The sequence below is a fragment of the Myotis davidii genome, unplaced genomic scaffold (genome assembly GCF_000327345.1).
Source record: "Myotis davidii unplaced genomic scaffold, ASM32734v1 scaffold800, whole genome shotgun sequence".
Classification (NCBI taxonomy): domain Eukaryota; kingdom Metazoa; phylum Chordata; class Mammalia; order Chiroptera; family Vespertilionidae; genus Myotis; species Myotis davidii.
The window spans coordinates 213,527-213,983 of record NW_006292343.1 but is presented as its reverse complement, the minus strand read 5'-3'; positions in this window follow the sequence as shown (position 1 = coordinate 213,983).

The window sequence follows — 457 nt, the reverse complement described above, 5'->3', positions numbered from 1 at the left end:
CCAGATCGCGACCACAGCTCGGGACGGGAAAGCCAGGCCCGCTCACCCTCTCACCAGCACCGGCCACACGCCGCTGGCCACCCTGCTCCACAGGCTGAGCCCTCCTTCGTCTCGCGTCTTCAAACAGGGGTCCCTAGGTCCCCAGTCCCCAGCCCCCGGCCTGTGCCCCCTAGACATTACCCAGCCCTAGAATGTCAGGTCTGGGACCGGCAGGGAGACCAACGGGGCACGTGTGTGCCTTTGTGCCAACTCTTGGTATTTTATTACCAAAAATCAAAACCAAACGCCTTGACATTTTCACGAGACCTCCTTCCCGCAGAAACTGTTCAGAGGCAGCAACATTTCAGAGCTGGGGACCCGGGCGCTGGGAGGAGAATGCGTCCCCCGACGTGTTGGACGGAGCTGAGTCACCTGGGCGCTGGGTTAGAGACGAGAAGGTGGCAATATTTGCTTTGGG